This window comes from Sus scrofa, chromosome 7, assembly GCF_054392235.1.
Source record: "Sus scrofa isolate SSC_HxYL_T2T_F1_AM1 chromosome 7, Sscrofa_HxYL_maternal_Yorkshire_Landrace_v2.0, whole genome shotgun sequence".
In the NCBI taxonomy this organism is placed as follows: Eukaryota; Metazoa; Chordata; class Mammalia; order Artiodactyla; family Suidae; genus Sus; species Sus scrofa.
Window position 1 is genome coordinate 100,276,464 of NC_139389.1, and position 19,820 is coordinate 100,296,283.

General features: G+C 43.6%; 2 long non-coding RNA genes across 6 annotated transcripts in view; one reads left to right on the forward strand and one right to left on the reverse strand.

The window, feature by feature from the left end:
- The window catches only part of LOC102158121 (uncharacterized), a 60,857-nt gene extending 45,901 nt beyond the window's left edge, over positions 1-14,956 (reverse strand). Inside the window, exons 1-2 of one of the 5 annotated variants that reach the window (XR_014810995.1) lie at positions 14,663-14,937; positions 13,113-13,198 (exon numbers count right to left, since the gene is read on the reverse strand). This is a non-coding gene — a long non-coding RNA (uncharacterized LOC102158121). Of the gene's footprint in view, positions 1-13,112; positions 13,199-14,662 lie in introns of all 5 variants that reach the window. The other 4 variants (XR_014810993.1, XR_014810992.1, XR_014810994.1 and 1 more) reach the window with 4 other exon arrangements.
- LOC146401803 (uncharacterized) lies at positions 7,939-10,447 on the forward strand. The gene is made up of 2 exons (XR_014811005.1): positions 7,939-8,313; positions 9,982-10,447. It is a non-coding gene; the product is annotated as an uncharacterized LOC146401803 (long non-coding RNA).
- Positions 14,957-19,820: the final 4,864 nt, after the last annotated feature.

The window sequence follows — 19,820 nt, forward strand, 5'->3', positions numbered from 1 at the left end:
TATGTAAAGAAATAGTTTGTTATTCCATTGGGACTCTAAAATTCATTGATGTATAATGTATGTTTCGTTAAAATGTTAAAAATGAGATTTTTTTTTGGTCTTTTTTTGTCTTTTTAGGGTCGCACCTGTGGCTTCACTCCCTAGCTTCCCAGGCTAGGGGTTGAATCAGAGCTGTAGCTGCCGGCCACAGCCATAGCCACAGCAACTCAGGATCCAAGCCGGGTGTGTGACCTACACCACAGCTCATAGCAACGCCGGATCCTTAACCCACCGAGTGTGGCCAGGGATCGAACCCTCAACCTCATGGTTACTAGTCGGGTTCATTAACCACTGAGACACAACGGGAACTCCTAAAAATGAGATTCTTGATTGCTACTGAAATTTTCTTAGTTTGGAGAAATATTCTAGAGCAGTTCTGGAAAAGCATCCTTTCAAAAACAGCCCTACAAGGACATGTCAAAAGGACAAAGGAGATAGCTGGAAGGAGCTCCCATTGGCCAAGTCTGGGATAATCTGAACTTCCAAAAAAATTAATGATAGTAGAGGTCTGTAATCCATTGAATAAAATAAGAAAATAGATATAAACAAACAAATAAATGGAGGAATAGAAAAAGCCTTTCTTTACCATAAAATTCCAACTAATAAATGTGGATGAAAAGATAGGATTGAAAACCACCATTTGACAACTTTCATAATGATAACTGGTTCAGGTGAGAACTATCAATGGATGTATGAACCAGTGGCCAAAATTCGATGAGAAGCAGTATTTTTATACAATCTCAAAGTACCTCCTCATAAAATATTTATTGATTTCAAAGAGAAGAATAGCCACTTTATAGTGGAGACTCTTGACAGACGCACCTGAGCCAAGTGATCAAACTTAGAATCACAGGACAAATGGGACAAATCCAAATCACGTCTCTCCAGATATAATGTGCTAAGAAGGGCACAATAGCACCTCTTTGGTGTTCCTGCCAAAAATGCACAACTTGAATCTAATTATGAAGAAACATCAGAAAGTCCAAAAATAAGGGACAGTCTGTTCAATAAATAGCTAATATTCTTCAAAAATGTCAATGTCATGTACTCTTGGATTGGAAGAATTAATATTGGTTTTTTTCTTTTGTTCTTTCTTTCCCCTTCCTTCCTTCCTTCCTTCCTTCTTTCTTTCTTAGGGCCGAATCTGCAGTATATGGAAGTTCCCAGGCTAGGGGTCAAATTGGAGCTGCAGCTGAGGCCACAGCCACAGCAACACCAGATCCAAGCTGCATCTGTGACTTATAGTGCAGCTTGTGGCAACACAGGATTCTTAACCCATTAAGTGAGGCCAGGGATCAAACTTGCACCCTCATGGATACAAGTTGGGTTCTTAACTCACTGAGGCACAATGGGAACTCTGGAAGAATTAGTATTATTAAAACGGCCATACTACCCAAATGCAATCCCTATCAAATTACCCATGACATTTTTCACAGAACAAGAATAAATAATCCAAAAATTTGTATGGAACCATAAAAGACCCAGAATTGCCAAAACCATCCTTAGGAAAAAGAACAAATTAGGAAGAATCACACTCCCAGACTTCAGAAAATACTACAAAGTTACAGTAATCAAAACAACATAGTATTGGCACAAAAACAGACTTATGGATCAATGACAGAATAGAAAGCCCAGAAATGAACCTACACCCCTATCCACAATTAATCTTTCACAAAGGAGGCAAGAATATACAGTGTGGAAAAGATAGTCTCTCTCGCAAGTGGTGTTGGGAAAGCTGGACAGCTGCATGTAAATCAATAAAGTTGGAACACACCCTCACATCGCACAGAAAAATAAACTCAAAATAGCTTAAAGACTGAAACATGAGACACAACATCATAAAATTCCTAGAAGAGAAGACAGGCAAAACATTCTCTGACATAAATCACAGCAATGTTTTCTTAGGTCAGTCTCCCAGGGCAAAAGAAATAAAAGCAAAAACAAATTGGAAAAAAGTATAAAGGACAGATAGGTAGATAAAAATAAGCAAGTGAAGAGTGTACATGAATTCTTTGTACTTTTGTATTTTTCTGTAAAAGAGTACTTTTCTATAATTCTGAGATGATGTCAAAATAAGGATTAAAATAGCCCCATCTTCAGCCTCAAAATCCTTTGAATTTCCCTCCCATTCTTCTTCCCTGCACACTGATGCTACACTTTAGTGTTTAGGTCCTCACAGCTCCTGCTCAAAGCAGGAGAATCCTGCCTTAATGGGGGAGTATGAAGAGGGTGTGCATGCATGCACATGTGCCTATGAGTGTGTGTGAGAAGATGCAAAGTCTCCCTCAGGGTGTCACCCTCCCTAAAGGCCAAACATAAAGCCAGGATAGAGTCTTTTGTTACAATACCCAGATCAGACCCCCGAATGAGGTCAAAGGCCTCTTGGTGTCTCCTTTCAGTTTTCAGAGAGAAGGGAGGGCGTGGCTTTGGCGGGGTGCACTGACCCAGCTCAGTGAGGTTGAGGACCAGCTTATGATGTGAGAAAGCCCAGAATGAAACTGGAGATCATCATACTAAGTGAAGTGAGAAGAGAAAGAACAAATATCATATGTTATAACTTACACTTGAAATCTAAAAAAAAAAAAAATGGATACAAATGAACTTATTTGCAAAACAGAAACAGACTCACAGATTTCAAAAACAAACTTCTCGGAGTTCCCGTCATGGCTCAGTGGTTAACGAATCCGACTAGGAACCATGAGTTTGCTGGTTTGATCTCTGGCCTTGCTCAGTGGGTTAAGGATCCAGTGCTGCCGTGAGCTGTGGTGTAGGTTGCAGACGAGGCTCAGATCCTGCATTGCTGTGGCTCTGGCGTAGGCTGGTGGCGACAGCTCCGATTCGATCCCTAACCTGGGAACCTCCATATGCCATGGGAAGTGGCCCTAGAAAAGGCAAAAAGACAAAAACAAAAACAAAAACAAAACCAAAAAACAACCAAAAAACCCCCCAAACAAACAAACAAACAAAAAAACCCAAAAAACTTCTGAGTACCAAAGGGGATAGGCTGAGGGGAGGGATGGACTGGTGGCTTGGGATTGGCATATGCACACTATTGAATATGGAATGGATGGTCAACGGGGACCCGCTGTATAGCGCAGGGAATTCTACCCAATATTCTGTAATAACCTATATAGGAAAATAATCTGAAAGAGAATGGGTATGTGTATATGTATAACTGAATCAGTCCACTGTACAACAGAAATGATCACATTAGAAATCAACTATAATTCAATAAAACTTAAAACAATTAAAATAAAAAAATAACTAAATAAAAAAGAGAGCCTGGACTGAGGGGATTGACAAAAAGAAAGCCCTTCCTCTCTTCCTCCCTGCCCCCCTGCCACAAACACACACACACATATCTCTTTCCTCTTATTTCCTAGAATCTTTCCAAGCACTCAGGTGTCTGGGGAAGGGGTCCTTTTTCTCAGGAACACAACATCTCTCCATAGAAGGGGGTGCTTTCTTCCTCTGGAGCCACAGAAGGAAGCTTAGTCTATGCAAAACTGCTGACTTCAGGCTCAGAAGGTGGAAAGGTGGATGGAGGGGACCCTGTGAGGCCCAGTGTCCCATCTTCCTACATTTGGTCTGGCCTGTCCAGAGCCTGTATCCATGGCCAAGACCCTGATTATACAAGTCCCAAAGCACATGTCCCAGTGTCAATAAAATGATCATGATGTGAAAAGATTCCAAAGGAAGGCCTTCCATGTGCTACATTAAAATTCACTCCCCTACTCTAATAGCCATTTACTTAAATTCACTCATCTCAATATTGTGAGCTGCAGTGAAGCACAAAATGGTTCTGCTATTTATAAATGATCCTTATCAAATGAAATAATGTCTTGATTCTTTCCCACTAGTCTAGGGACAACAATAGAGAAGCCTAATGGATGGGTGGGTAGAGCTCCTTTTGCTCCAGAAGTAGCCATCTGTCTCACCCCCAGCTTGTAGCACACTGCCTTGTGGTTGGAGGGAGGCCCAGGGAAGAGAAATAAAGAGAGAGTCATTTTTGGTTCTGAAAAGATGATATTTGTCTCAATCTACCATCAGCCAGATATGAGTTGAACAAATCAAAGAGGTGCAAGGCTTCAGGCTGGACTGTGAAAAAGAAACTTTAAATATTTAAGAGCTGGTTGGCCCTAATCTGATCAGTTGAGAATAAAAAATAAAGACACTAAGTGTAAGCCCTTTTTAAAGAGGCCATAGTCTGTATGTTTCTGTAGAGAAGAAACCTCCATGACTGGGCCCATGGTTGTGCCTAGATTATAGAGAATCCAACTTCTTGCCATCATATGGCCCATTTGCCCACATAATAACCCCAAACGACTTGTTTCAGACTTACTGTACACCAAGCAGTAGCATCTTTTATCAACCAAGTGAGAATCAGGCAACAAATGACTTGATATAACATCTAGGCCATATCCAGCACCAGGACAAGCCTGTAAGAAACTATAAAACCAGCTTTTTTTAAGTTAGGGGAATGACTGAGAAACTCCCCATGTCATGACAACAACTGATGGGGACAGCCAGGTTCCTTCCACCTGGCTGATTCACTCAGACCTCTATAGCCCAAAAATATGAGAAGGGTTTTAGTTTTTTCCCTATGCCCCCAAATGGAAAAATATTATTTAGAAATTATTTAAAATATTATTAGTAGTACATGGGATATTCCTTATTTTCATGGAGCAACGTATACCTTCTTTGATTTTGCTAGTCTGAGGAAGTGTATCGACACTTTCAAAATCAATATTTGTAATTTCAGCAAAAAAGTTTGAAGACCTCAATTAGGCTTGGGAAAAAATTACTCTATTTAAAGAGTGAGGAAGGAATCTGCAAAAGGAGAAGCAGGTACCTTGCTGAAACCCCGGGGGCAAGTAAGCTCCACAGCAGAGGAAAGAGTTGGGCTGAGATGTTCATAACCCAGCGCCCTTCTCCAGCACTGTGGGTGGGGGTTGTGGGTAAGGATGAGTGTGATTCCTGCTAGGGATTCCACCTCCCACATGCCCCCCATCTCCGGTAATAGTCTTTTGGTTTACTGGTCAGATAAACCAAAGAGTTTAGTTTGGTCAAGAGTTTGCTCTGGGGCAAACTCTTCTAGCTGACTGAGTTCACATGTGGGACTCCGTGGTCTGCAACATAAAAAATGTTCCATTTTTTGGAGTTCCCGTGATGCACGGTGGAAACGAATCCAACTAGGAACCATGAGATTGCAGGTTTGATCCCTGGCCTCGCTCAGTGGATTAAGGATCTGGTGTTGCCGTGAGCTGTGGTGTAGGTTGCAGATGCAGCTCTGATCCTGCATTGCTGTGGTGTAGGCTGGCAGCTGTAGCTCTGATTAGACCTTTAGCCTGGGGACCTCCATATGCTGTGGGTGTGGCCCTAAAAAGACAAAAAAAAAAAAAATTCCATTTTTCTTCATTATAGATGAATCCTACAACCCTTTTGTCCTCATCATATTTACAGTATTTACAGTAGGATATTAATGATGGCTGCAAATTCTTTGCTTCTCCTCCCATTGAAGTAGAGTTTATGTCCTCTATTTTTTTTTCTCCTGTTTTAGGGCCGAACCTGTAGCTATGGAAGTTCCTGGGCTAGGGGTTGAACTGGAATCGAAGCTGCCTGTATACACCACAGCCACAGCAACACCAGATCCTAGCCACATCTGCGACCTACGCTATAGCTTGCGGCAACACTGGATCCTTAACCCACTGAGTGAGGCCAGGGAATAAACCCACATCCTCATGGATGCTAGTCAGGTTCTTAACCTGTTGAGCCACAACAGGAATTCTATTTTGAATCTAGACTGATCCTAAAACTGGTTTTAACAGAATACAGTAGAAATAACATTGTGTAACTTCTAAAGCTGGGCCTTAAGGACATCAGCAGCTTACAATTTTGTTCTCCATGGAAGCCACTGTCATGTGAGAAATCTGGTTACTCTGAGACTTCCATGCTGTGAGGAAGCCCAAGCTAACCACATGGAGAGGGAAAGGCCACGTGGTAAAGTGCTAAGGTGCCAGCCATGTGAGTGATCTTAGACCGATCTGCCAAGCCACTAAGTAAATGAAGCCAAATGAGGACCCCAGCCAATGGCATATAGAACAGAAAAACCACCCCAAAGAGCCCTGTTTGCTGACCTGCAGAATCATAGGAAAATAAGATGGTTGACTTAAACTAGTAAGTTTTGGAGTGACTTACTGTCTAGTTAGTTAACTAAAACATATACAATCAAAGCTGATGGAATCAGTGACCCATTCACCACTACCACACAGAAACAACAGGACCCAGATGGATAAAACTTCTTTACATCATTCAAACAGCAAAAACTCCACTGAGCTGGGAGCAGAGCCCAGAAAAACTCCAGGGTTCCAGCTGTGGTCTACATGATGTTAGACAGAAATAATATATTTCTGAGAGCAGCTCTTTTTTCTCATAGTCCTTTTTCTGTTCTGGGCCCCATATTTTCTACCCTGTTTGTCTCTTATACCTCCCTACTGAAACCCCATTATCCAGGGATGCATTAATTTTACTTTTAAATGTTTCCTGAGATATCATAATAGTCACATTTGTAAACAATCTAGCTGCCGAACCATAGGGGGCCAGATAAATAATTTATGGTGCATTCATTAATAAAAAGCTTGAATTTATTAAAATTGAGGCTATAGAAAAGGATCTTAATAACAGATATTTGGAGTACATGTTATGAAATAACATGATCTCATTTAAAAATCTTATATACTGTATTTATATATGCCTGGAAAAGGATGTGAGGATTTGCAACAAGATTGAGTTGGATATGGGGACTTTATGGTTTTATTTGAGTTTCCTGAAATAAGTATGCACATAGCTTTTCTAATAAGATAAAATAGTAAGCGAAGTGCTATTTAGGGGGCAGAAGTCACGATGGGGTGGCAGGAAGTCTGCAGGCCCCTGAGGGAAGTGGAATTGGGCTGAATTGATGTTGTGACTTAGATTGAAATAACTGTGGTTTCTTGGGGCCCACACTTGGTATTTGCCCTCCTGTGCACAGAACCTGCTTCAGGCAGCCTGCCCACAACATGACCTCTATTAAGAGCAGCCAGAAATCTGGGCTCATGCGGATTCTTAAGTGAAATACGAATCAGAGCCAGAATCACGGTTATTGAGTGGCCTTGTCAGAACTTTATCATCAAATAATATTTACTAAATACTCTCTTGCTTTAATGGGTCAAGGAAATAGGGTTCTCTTTCCCTTTATCGTTCACTGTTGCTTCTCAGCAAGAGGAGGGTTCCCTTCCTGAAATGGGCCAGGACCTTCATTTTCCTGAAGCCATATTCCAAGGCAGAGTTTTCCAGGGAAGGAAACTGTTGATCCAACCACAGACCACCAAGCAAGTGCCTGGTTGCTCTCTGGGACTTTTTTCTGCCTCTTACTTCTTTTCCCTACATCCTACCCAAAAATACAAGAGTAAAATCTGTGGATGCTGACATGTGCTGTCCAGAGTCTCCTTTTTCCTTCCTTCCTTTTTCTTTCTTTCTCTTTCTTTCTTTCTTTCTTTCTTTCTTTCTTTCTTTCTTCCTTCCTTCCTTCCTTTTCTTTCTTCCTTCCTTCCTTCTTTTCTTTCTTTCTTCCTCCCTTCCTTTTCTTTCTTTTTCTTTCTCTCTCTTTTGCTTTTTAGGGCCGCACTTGCAGCATATGGAGGTTCCCAGGCTAGGGGTCTAATCAGAGCTGCACCTGCCGGCCAATACCATAGCAATGCCATATCCGAGCCGCATCTGCAAATTACACCACAGCTCACGGCAACGCTGGATCCTTAACCGCTGAGTGAGGCTAGGGATCGAATCCTCAATCTCATAGTTCCTAGTCGGATTCGTTTCCATGGCGCCACAATGGGAAGGAACTCCCCTCCCATTCTGCTTATGTGGTTGCAGGAGGAGTGACCTCAACACCTGGTACATGACCCAGGCCAGGCCCCTGAGATTCAGTTCTGGGACTTTTGCTGAAAATATCAAGATAGAGGTGGACAGTTTCTGTTTGGGTTACTAAAGTGATAGGCTGCAAGCCCAGAGTTGCTTGTAGCCATCTTTGTAACCTCACAGGATAGGCCTGCTTGAGAGTAAAGGCAACATAGAGGAAAGAAGAAATGAGAGAAGGAGAGAATTAGATTTTTTAAAATGTCATCTTTAGGAAACCTGGATCCAGCTACTTCAGAATTTTTTAGTTGCAAGAGCTAAGAAAATCCTTTCTTTCCCCCCACTTGAGACAGTTTGAGTTGGATTTCTCTCACAGAAGAGGTAAGAGAAGGTGAAACCAGAGTGAAACCTATAGTATTCAGTAGAATAATAACCTTTTATTTTTGCAGTACTTTACAGCCTTTGAGGCCTATTCACACGAATTCATATTTGAACCTCACCGTGACCTTATGGAGTAGGCAGAGTCTTTATCATTATTTCCATTTTACAGGAGAGGAAACTGAGGTTCAGAGAAGTGGGTGATGTATGCAGAGGCATTTGTCTGGGGAGCCGCAGAACTGGGGCACAAATCCAGGCTCTTTTCACCACCTGGAGAAGCTGTTGAAGATAAGTCAGATTTGGTGACCAGAAAGGAGACAGGGTGGGATTTGGAGAACATATTCCTTAGTGACAGTGACTATTTCTGCTCTTTTTGCCTCGCCCATAATCACCTAATACAGTACTAAACACACAACAACTTATATTGGTTTGCCAAGTGCATTGGGCAAAGTAGGTGTCCTACTTGGATTATCCATCTCCTTTTGCTTTCCCCAACATTCATATGAAGAATGTATTTTTATCTTATTATTTAACTAAGATGATTAAAAAAAAAAAACAAAAAACAAAAAAAAAAAACCTCTGCTGGAGTTCCCGTTGTGGCTCAGTGGTTAACAAATATGACTAGGAACCATGAGGCTGTGAGTTCAATCCCTGGCCTTGCTCAGTGGGTTAAGGATCCGGCGTTGCCGTGAGCTGTGGTGTAGTTTGCAGACACGGCTTGGATCCTGCGTTGCTGTGGCTCTGGCGTAGGCTGGTGGCTGCGGCTCCGATTAGACCCCTAGCCTGGGAACCTCCATATGCTGCGGGAGCGGCCCTAGAAAAGGCAAAAAGACAAAAATAAATACATAAATAAATAAAATTAAATTAGAAAAACTCTGCAAAGCGAAGCCACTTGCCCAAAGTGACACATCAAGTAAGTGGCAGAGCTGGAATCATATCTGACCCCAAAGAATTCTCCCCGCCTCTTAATCACCAGGCTGATCTGGCCCCTTAGCAAGGAAGACACTGATGCTGTCAGCAACTCCTGCCTGGCCTTGTGTCCTTTCAGTTGGAGCTGGGAAGATGCTCCAGATTTCTTTCTTTCTTTTTTATTGAAGTACAGTTGATTCACACTCTTCTCTTTGTTTCCGGTGTACAGCATAGTAATTCAGTATTTTTATAGATTATACTTCATTAAACGTTATTACAGGATAATGGCTATAACTCCCTGTGCTGAACAATACACCCTTGTTGTCATCTATACATTTATTTTATACATGGTAGTTTGTATCGCTTAATCCAATACTCTAATTTGCCCCTCCCCTGTTCCCTCTCTCCTCTGGTCACCACTAGTTTGTTTTCCCTGCATCAGCTTCTGTTTTGCTATATAATTTCTCATATTGTTTTTTAGATTCCACATATAAGCGATATCATACAGTATTTGTCTTTCTCTGACTTATTTCACTAAGGATAATATTCTCTAGGTCCACCTACATTGCTGCAAATGGCAGAATTTCATTTTTGTTAATGGCTGAATAATATTCTAGTGTATATATATGCACCACATCTTTGTTCATTTGTCTGTTGATGGACATTTGGGTTGCTTCCATACCCTGGCTATTATAAATAGTGTTGCTATGAACACTGGGGTTCATGCAGCTTTTTGAATTGGTGTTTGCATTTTTTTTCCAGATATATATCCAGAAGTGGAATTGCTGGTCTAGAATTTCTTTTTAGTCCTACTTCGCCCTTCCTGACGTGCTCTCTGAAACTCCACAAGGACACAATCTCTTCTTCATCTTCTCCTGCTGGCTCTGCCTGGCTGGCTGGGCAGCAGCAAAGCCCACAGACATTTCCAAATACAACCTCCTAGCTTCTGATTTTTTGGCTCCTGCTGGTGCTCAAGCCCAGCGTGGCACTGTAGGGGGAAGAGGGGAAGGAAGGTCCTGGCAGGAGGGAGCCCTGTGCCCTGCAAACCCTCAGAAGGCTTCCCTCTGTGTCTCCTCCCACCCACTCCTGCTTGTTCCATCTCCACGCTGCAGGAAAGCAAATACAGCTCATTATCCATTTATTTTAGAAAGCACAGCCTTTGGTGTTCCAATCACCTCAGGGCAAAGAGCACACAATTTAAAAACAATTAAAAGATATAAAACAGGGATTGGCAACGACTGGTAGTTTCTTAAAATCAGCAGTAAAATGCCAGTTTGAGGAGCCCCAGCTCACCCTGGGGTCTGCAGGTCATCTGTGGAAATTAGCAGCGGTGGGAGGGTGGCTGGGGGGTGTCTGTCACCAGGAGGGGCAGTTAGTGTTCTTCCTATAGACTGTGAGTTATTTGTTCTCAAAGCCCAGATGATCCAGTCACCTTCCTTTAGACTCTCCAGTCAGAGTCTTTATGACTCAGATTGGGCCAGCGTCAGCTCATTTATTTTCTGCCCCTTCCTGGCTGTGGGAGGTTTGCAGGAAGCCTGTGGGGTCTGCCAGGGTACAAGGAGGGCTCTAGGTGCCGGGCAAAGGGGGCCATCTCAGTCCTTGGTGTGGCACTCCCTGGGCCTAGCTAGTAGGTGGTCCCTAAATAATAATAGTGATGATGATGATGATATTAATAAAAAGAGCTACGTTAGACTGAGGCTTCTGCTCTGTGAAGGGAGGAAGGTTTGTTGGCTCATCGCTAAGGTTTGAAAGACATGTGGTTAGAGTCAGAGGGGAGGAAATAAGATAAAGCAGCCAGGTAACCCAGGCTGGAGGAGAACTCGTGGAGAGGAAAGCACCACGGAGAAGTCATCTTAGATTGAAGGAGGGTCAAGATGCTGCGTGGTACTGTAGGGGAACAGGGGAAGGAAGGTCATGGAACACAGCCATGAAACAGAGGCAGTGTTAATTGCAGGCAGGGTTGCCTAAAGAACAAGCAATGAGCCCAGACTTAAGCAATCTGAGCTCTAATTCCCAGCTACTTCAAGATCTTTGGGCTGGTGACTTGACATCTCTGGACTTTAGTTTTCCACCCATAAAGCGAAGGAAAAGGCCTAAATAATCCCCTTATAACACTGCGTTATTTCTGATTCTTAGAACTCAAATAATTTATGGGTAAATGTTTATTGGCCACCTTTTATCTGTTAGGCTTCTGTAGTGATCTCTCAGGAAAAGAAATGGTTTCCAATGTCTCCATACCACACAGGTTTCTCTCTGGTGGAACCTGGCTCTCCAAGGTGGAGGTTGGCTGAGTGTTGAAAAGAAGCATCTTTCCACTCAATTATGCATTTATTGATCACCCACCTTCCCCATCCTCTGAATTGGTGGTTGCCAATTAGTATCTGGTCCTTTGGATTCCTATGCAACCATGTTCTGGATTTCCCTGAGCACCTGCAGCGCAGCCCCTGCCTCTCTCTGGGCAGTAATGAGGTTTCTTTCCAGTCTCACACTCACCCACTATCTTTCATCCCGCCAAGCGTCCCCCTGGCTGCACTCATTTCTGTCTATGCCTGGGTTTATTCAGCTATGTTCTCCTCTGCTCCGCAAGCTATCTGTCACCGGAGGCTGTCACAGCCCAATTGGAATTCACTTGATCTTTCCCTCTGCCCTATTCGCTGAGCAAACGTGTGCATTCAGCATTTCAGCCGTGGAGATTCTCTGACACCCCATTGCTACTGCCTAAAATGGAAACCTCAGTGGTTCTGCAGAAAAACTCCACATTCTCCTGCAACCTAAAATCAACAGCTATCTATATGCTTAGTGCTGTCATGCCTTCAGGAGGCTTGTGATGTTGTTGGCGAAATGAAACAGACACATGTGAAACCATTTGAAAATGGCAAAGTAATGTTGTCAGCATCATTGTTAGGTGCTGAAATATGTTACAATAATACTAACACTAGTACTAGACGCAGACACGTACCCAGCACTCACACACATCTCATTTAAACCTCATAGCAAGCAACTGAGTTGGGTTATTCTTGTTTCCGTTTCACACACATCAGCAAACGGAGTCATAGAGAATTTAATTGGCCTACAGTCTCAGGCACTGAAATGCAAGAGAAAACCCAGCTCTTTTCAATTCCCAAGTGTGTGCACTTAAAACCCTAACTCTATGCTTAACTACTGCTTGGGAAGCTCCATGAACTTGGGGTCTAAGTGCTTTACTCGTGGCTATTTTCCAGATCCATTTTCTCAGTGCTTATCACAGTAAATGCGCAATTAAAAAAATACACACTGCACCTCTTATGACAGAACGACTTAAAGGAAAAGTTAGATGAAAAGGTCTGTTTTCTAGAGTTAGAGGTAGAAGGAAAGTTGAGGGGTTTGGAAGATTATGAAGTTCAAGCTTGGCTATCCCAATAACCAGGGGAATAGGATTGATGACAAAAAGTGGGGGAATAGAAAATGAGAGAAAGTAAAAACAATTAAACACACAATAATGATAATCAAACACACACAAAATAACACTGCTCCTCTTCTGGAGGCCTTAAATCCAGCTCTTTCCTGTCCCTGCCCTGTCCTCATCCACCTCCCTGTGCACACAGCTCCTCTCTGCAATGCCAGGGTCAACCTGCTTTGTGCTGCTTACATCCGAGTCTCCACAAAACTGTGGGCATCAGAAGGGTGGCTTTACCCTGCTTTGTATACCTCAAGGTGGGTTGGTCCCTCAGAGCAAATGTTTGTTGAAATGAACTGAAATTAGAATGTGTCCTGTTTAGCTCGGCTTTTTTTTTTTTTTTTTTTTTTTTTCCAGCCCCTCTATGATCATATGGAGCTCCAGGACTAGGGATCAGATTTGAGCCACAGGAGTGACTTAGGCTGCCGCTGCAGCAATGCTGGGTCCTTTAACTCACTGCGTTGGAGCCTGAATGCTGGCACTGCAGAGACGCTGATCCCATCACCACAGCGGGAACTCCAATTTTTTTTTTTTTTAAACTATCTGAAAAAAAGACAGAATGAACTTCTTTGCAGAACACATACTGGCTCACAGACTTTGAAAAACTTATGGTCTCCAAAGGAGACAATTTGCGGGGTGGGGGATGCACTGGGGTTGTGGGATGGAAATCCTATAAAATTGAATTGTGATGATCACTGTACAACTACAACTGTAATAAATTCATTGAGTAATAAAAAAATCCAAAAAACCAAAAAACAAAACAAAAAAATTTTTATGTGATGCTTTTTGGGAGGTAGCAATGACATAGGAAGAAAAAATAGTAAAGAAACCCCTTGGTAGTTATAAGGGAAAATGAATGTGATGCCATTTTTTTTTAAAGTCCTGGGTCTGATCTGCTGTGGATTGGATTCCCATTCTTAGAAAGAAAAAAGGGAAAGAAATGAAGTTGCATCTCCTTATCCAGTCAGCCTAAAGGGTCTGCCTCAAAGAGGATGGAGGGGGAAATGTTCAATTTTATTGGTTTGTTCTGCTGGGTCCTTCACTCCAGGGCACTGTTTAGTGCACCGAGTGAAGTGGAAAATGAAGAACAGGTGAGCAATCAGCTGTGAAAAACTTTAATGGACCTGGGACCCCTCTGGGAATGAAGCATGGCTCTCGTTGGCACTCAGGACCAACTCTCTTCCAGTTCAGTGGGCTTTGTTTTTGTAATGGGAATTTAACTCCCTCGGGTGGCCCCAAATGGTGGTGTATTATTGCCTTCAGCAGCAGCGGGGCTTCAGCATCTGGAAAGAGAACCGAGGTCACTGTCCCAGAAGGGGGTCTCTGGCTCACAGGGGGCCTTTGCAAATCTGGAACTTCCTGGGCGGTCGGCAGAGTGGGTTATGTGACCCTGCAAACAGAGTGATGCTGTGATTGCCTGGGGCTTGCAAGCAAAGGAGCTGAGACCTTCCTGGAGCGGGAAGACTGTGAGCTGATGTGTATTCAGACCTGGGGGCTTGGGACCACCACAGTATCTCTGTGGGAGCAGAGAGGTAGGCAGGCCTCTTCTTTAAAGAATGAGGCCACAGATTTGGGCTGGCTGCGTGGGAAATGATGTCTACCTACTAGTAATAATGAGGAGGAGCCAGGAGTAAGAGCAGGCTTTGGTTCTGTGCCATATTCCAGACCCTGGGCTAAGTAGCTTATTTATAACCTGTGAGGGCGATGCCTTCACTCTCTAACAACAATTTAGTCTTTGCCAGTTAGCTGCTGCTTCTTCAGGGCTGCCTTGCCTTCTCTCGGGCTTTCCTGGCTACTGAGCTTTTAAAGATCCATAATCAGGGGAATGGATATGGAGAGAGAGGACTGGAGAGGCAGGAGGGAAAGGAAAGAATTCTCCTTGCTGGGCTAGCTTCAAAGCGCTCCTTTGCTGTTGAGAAGGCTGGTCCCGGGCAAAGCGCAGATGAAAAGCGGAAAAAAAGAAAATGAAGGGAAAAACTTGGTGAGCTAAGTCAACCAGTTACTGACCTTTTTGGGTCGGTCCCCAAGAAGGATCCTCCTGCCCAGTGTTGCTCTAGCCAGTCGAACAAGAGCAAGTTCGGTTCAGAAGCAAAGGAAAGCTCACTGACGATCAGCGGATGGAGAACGCTCAAGACCAAATGCCCTTGAGAGAGGCCGGGGCGGCGCTGCTTTCGAGGGACTTCAGTGTCCGGGAGGGAGCCAAGGTCTCGCGGGATGTGGCTCCAGCTCGCAACGCAGGGCGCAGCGTCTGTGCCCGCGGCCCACCGCCACCATCTTGGATTGAGTGTATTTTGCGCTTCTGCTCAGGCCCCGCCCAGCTGAGGTGTCCATGCAGCCTTGTCGCGCCAGGAACTTTGGTCCCAAGAATGCGAGGCCTATTCACGAGGCCCCCATGAGCAAGGCCAGCTGGACGAAGCACAGAGGAAAAGAAAAGAAAGGTCAGACTTTTTTACCCAGTTTCTATTTTTATTTCCCAGGAATTGTTAATGGGCTTTGCAAACTTAACGTAGCAAACACAGAATGGGTTGGAATGAAAAGCAGAAAAAAACCTCTGTGGGTTGGATGTTAGGTGGGGTTGCTAGATGAAATACAGGTTACTAGTTACATTTGAATTTTATAGAAATAACAAATGATGTCTGAGTGTAAGTTATGTTCCCAAACATTGCATGGGAAATATATATACTAAAAAAAATTGTGATTTGTTGTATATCTGAAATTTAAATTTAACAGAGCATCCTTTCTCTTGTCTGTTTTGTTTTGCTAAATCTGTTAAGTCTGGTGTTGGGGAGAGTTTTGTAAGATTTTAGGAGTTAAGGTTCTGAAGCAGTAGGTGGGTAGGGGAATTGGGCAGAAGAGGAAAAGATTATTTTAAGAAATATTGCTGTGCTTTATAAATTGGATCCCCTTTTATGTTCTTCAAGTGAATTGGATCCTCTTTTATGTTCTTTGAGTGCTGCTAGTATGATTAGAAAACTTTATAAATTACATTTGGTTTTAGAAGTGTCTTCTTCAGAATGTAACTCTGTGCAGAGACTGGGAATATAAGATCCTGACTAACGTCTGGGGTACAAATACATTATCTCATATTATCCTTATAATTATGTGAGCAGGGCAGCATTTTCTTGATTTACAAATGAGGCACTTGAGGCTCAGAGAGGTTAAATAACCTGCCTAGCGTCACACAGTAAGTAGTGAAGCTAGATTCCAAACCTAAATTCTTTTAACCTCCTGTGCTTTAAATCTGAAATCTAAATAACCCACATCAGGGAGTTCCCGTTGTGGCTCAGTGGTTAATGAATCCGACTAGGAACCAAGAGGTTGCAGGTTCTATCCCTGGCTTCGCTCAGTGGGTTAAGGATCCGGCGTTGCTGTGAGCTGTGGTGTAGGTTGCAGACGCGGCTCGGATCCCGCGTTGCTGTGGCTCTGGCGTAGGCCGGTGGCTACAGCTCCGATTCAACCCCTAGCCTGGGAACCTCCATATGCCGAGGGAGCGGCCCAAGAAATAGCAACAACAACAAAAAAAGACAAAAGACAAAAGACAAAAAAAAAAAACAAAACCCACATCAAACCAAGTCTTTACTTCCCAACTAGATGCTGCCTGGATGTACTTTAAAAAAATACTTGAATATAACATAGTAAAAACATGTAGAACAGGCTCATGGATTTTTATCACTCTTTTAAAACTGAGAAAACTGTTATATGAAGAAGATAAGGGTTGCACAGGTAATTAGTGCCAGAGCTAAGATTAGCAGAGGGGACAGAGGGGACAAGGATTGAGAGCTCCAGGGAACAGCTGCAAAAAGGTAATACAAGTCAAGTTGACCGCCCCCTTATTGTCAGCCTCATCCTGGCTCAAATTCTCCCCACCTCTCCTCCTCCTCCCTCCATCCCCTCTCCAGGCACTGAGCCATGTCCCATTTCTACGTGTTCTGCTCTGAGCCAGTTGTCATAATCCCTGCAAGGTGTTAGCTGATAACGGTCTGTGGGAGGATCATACAGTGTTAGCCCAGTGGAGGATATTAAAGGCTGCGGAAGTCTAAAAGCAAGTGTGTGCGGAGACAGACATCACAGGAGACGCCAGAGGGCCTGGCCACCAGAAGGCCTTGCAAGGTGGCCTTGACCTTTGGGCATTCCCTGTGGTCTAGCATCCGTTCTGTTTCCAGGCTTGCCAATCCAGACACTCTGTCTTCTCATGCCCCAGTGAGAAGACAGCAGTGATGACTGGTTGCAGCAAATGATGACTTATTGTAACACAGCTCAAAGAGAAATATAAACCAAAAAAAGCCCAATTTGTTAATGTACAATAAGATACAAACCTGCTAAGCTGACTTTAGTCTGACCAATGCCTTCTCTCTTGGTGTGAAAAGCTATGCAGAGTATCAAGGTGTCAACTCATTGTTCAGGGCTCCTGGAATTAGCACAAGGGGAGTTGGGTAAAGGCCAGAGTTTAATAGCATTGACTGTGAAAGTCTGGGGCCACAATGGCTCAGCTCATGCTCCCATCAAATTAGGTGTATTCTTCTGAGCAGTGCTAGGATCCAGCAGGTATCAGGCTAGGTCCAGGGAGGAAATAAACAGCACACTCAAAAGGGAGTAGTGATTACAGAGAGTTTAAAGAAGGGATTCTTTTCAAATATATTTCAGGGATAATGGGATAATGAATCAGCCCCAATCTAGCTCCAATCAACCCTGGGAGTAATTACTACCTACAGGGTGAAAAGGAAGCAGTGACCAGAACCTGGAGAGAGCTGTAACTGCAGCACTAAGGAAGGGCATTTCCGCAAGATCCAGGGCCTTTGGTGGAGGAATACAGTCACTGTAAAAACAGTCCAGCAGGGAGGGAACTGGGAGAAGTACTCTGGCCTCTGTTCCCCACTGTCCCCTGATCCTGCTTGTGGCCTCTAGTTGAGTGAACACAACTGGAAGATAAGGCTTGACAGAGGCCAACCTCTCAGATCACAGAGTGAGGTAGAAAAGGCAGGGGGTAGATCTGGATGCGGACAGAGATCCTTGACCTGTGGGCCTGCAAGCATTGTGCCTCCTCTTTCCCATGCTTCCTTGTTGGACCATTTTGCTTCTGCTTGAGACATTCCAGAATAATTCCTTTGATCTGGTTACCTGGGGGGTTTCCTGCTCATTTTCTTTCTTTCTTTCTTTCTTTCTTTCTTTCTTTCTTTCTTTTTTTAAGGGCACACATGCAGCATATGGATTTTCCCAGTCAGGGTTCGAGGCAGAGCTATAGCTGACAGCCTATGCCACAGCCACAGCAACACAGGATCAGAGCTGTGTCTGCAGCCTACACCACAGTTCATGGCAAGGCTGGATCCTTAACCCCTAAGTGAGGCCAGGGATCCTCATGGATACTAGTTGGGTTTGTAACCCGCTGAGCCACAATGGGAACTCTTCATTTTCTTTATTTAAGGTGACTCTGGGCATCTGTGATCAGCTGAGGGATGAATTCATTTATGTAATCTTACTGTCTCATTTTCTCATGGTTTTTAGGCCCAATCTAATTCAGCCCCATTGGATAGCAGAGTTAAAGGCAGAGGGAACTCAAGGGCAGGGCAGAGCTTTCCTGAAACTCTTAATATTACCTTTACCAGGAGTGTTTGCATTTTAAAAGGGTTCTTAAACAAATGAAATTTAAGACCCAAAGGGATATCTCTTAAATGGCATAATTTCTGTGTAGTAGTGGGGAAGTGTGGTGGGCTGATGGTTTCCCAAGACGTGTATACCCCAATCCTCAGAATATGTTGCCTTAATATGGGGAAAGAGACTTTGCAGATTTATTAAATTAAGGATCATACGATATAGGGATTATCCTGGATTATCCAGGTAGGACCAGTGGAATCACAAAGGTCCCTATAAAAGGGAGGCAGGAGAGTCAGAAGCTGAGAGATGCGATGTGATACCAGAGGTGAGACTGGATTGATTCCTTTTGAAGATGGAGATGAAGGGGCCTCAAGCCAAGAAATCCAGGTGGTCTCTAGAATCTAGAAAAGGCAAGGATTCTTGCCTTCAGCCTCCAGGAGGAACACAATCTTTTTTTTTTGTCTTTTTAGGTTTACACCCAGGACATATAGAAGTTCCCAGGCTAGTGGTTGAATCAGAGCTGCAGCTGCTAGCCTAAGCCACAGCCACACATCCAAGCCATGTCTATGACCTATACCACAGCTCACAGCAATGCTGGATCCTGAGTGAGGCCAGGAATCAAACCCACATCCTCATGGATACTAGTTAGATTCGTTATGACTGAGCCATAATGGGAACTCCACAGCCTTTGATTTTAGCTCCATGAGACCCATTTCAGATTTCTGACCTCTAGAACTGTAAGAGAATAAATTTGCACTAAGTCACTAAATTTGTGTAATTTATAACAGCATCATAGAAAACCACCACAGAGGGTATCTTTGGGGTAGAAGCTCCTTTCCAACATCCTCTGATCACAGGCTACACTAAGACCAGCTTAGGGTAGCTTTCTTGCCAACCAAAATGTTGACTCTCCACACAGACATCAATGAACTGGAATCCTGAGCATAAAAGCCACCCTGGTTATCTGTCCCATGACATGCCCAACTGATGCTAAGGTGGGTTTCTGCCCTGATAAGCATGTTCCCAGAGCTTGTCCTTCACTTCTCACCAGGCTGGGGATTGTTGGGGCCCTCTCATCCTCAGGGCTTTGAGTTGAGAGCATTGCATTCCCAAAAAGGCAGGCAGAGGTGGTGAGGAAGCCTATCCAGGCAGGGATAGTTGGTGAAAAAATTAAGGAGTGACACAAAAGACACCTTTCCTCTTGGTGGTACTCCATTGCAAAAATAGCCCAAGGAAAGGGCTTTGAATCCGCTTTGAACTAGAATGTTTTGGGGGAAAAAAACCACTGCATGAACGTCATGTCAGTGAGTAGATTTTCTTAGTTCTATTCTCCACTCTCACAGTGACCCCAACAGGCTCTCAGGAAGAGGTCCTTCTCTGTAAAGCTGTTTTCTTTCTTCTTCAATTAAGTCACACATACTAAATGGAAATGAAGAGGACATCGCTTAAAATGTGTCTTTAGAATGAAATGGAATATGAAAAGCCTCAAATCCATTTGGGAGACAGCTTCTTCTGTCAGAAATCAATACAGTCCTTGCTTTCCACAATGTGCCAGTTCATAAAGTGAAAATGG